We start from the raw sequence: 236 nt of genomic DNA, 5'->3' as shown, positions 1-236 counted from the left end.
GCCCCCCCCCAGCCCCTCTGAGCTCAGGACACCGCATGGGGACGATGCTCCGAGGCCACCTGAGGTTCGGTGCTGCCCGAGGAGCATCCCAGTGCCCAGGGAGGTGGAAGGCTGTGATACGTGGGGAGGCGTGGGTGGGTGGGTGGGTGGGTGGGGGTTGGGGTGCTGAGGTGGGGGGGGAGGTTTTGGGGGCCAGTCCCCACGCCGTTGGCGTTGTCCCTATCGCTGTCGGTTCG

General features: G+C 69.5%; 1 protein-coding gene across 1 annotated transcript in view; it reads right to left on the bottom strand.

Annotated features, from left to right (window-relative positions):
* The window catches only part of ARHGAP23 (Rho GTPase activating protein 23), a gene marked incomplete at its 3' end in the record, with an annotated part of 11,751 nt that overhangs the window by 10,558 nt on the left and 957 nt on the right, over positions 1–236 (bottom strand). The window lies entirely within an intron of this gene.

Source organism: Meleagris gallopavo, chromosome 29 (assembly GCF_000146605.3).
Source record: "Meleagris gallopavo isolate NT-WF06-2002-E0010 breed Aviagen turkey brand Nicholas breeding stock chromosome 29, Turkey_5.1, whole genome shotgun sequence".
Taxonomy (NCBI): domain Eukaryota; kingdom Metazoa; phylum Chordata; class Aves; order Galliformes; family Phasianidae; genus Meleagris; species Meleagris gallopavo.
The sequence above is the reverse complement of the archived record's forward strand: the minus strand, read 5'-3'. Positions and strand labels throughout refer to the sequence as shown.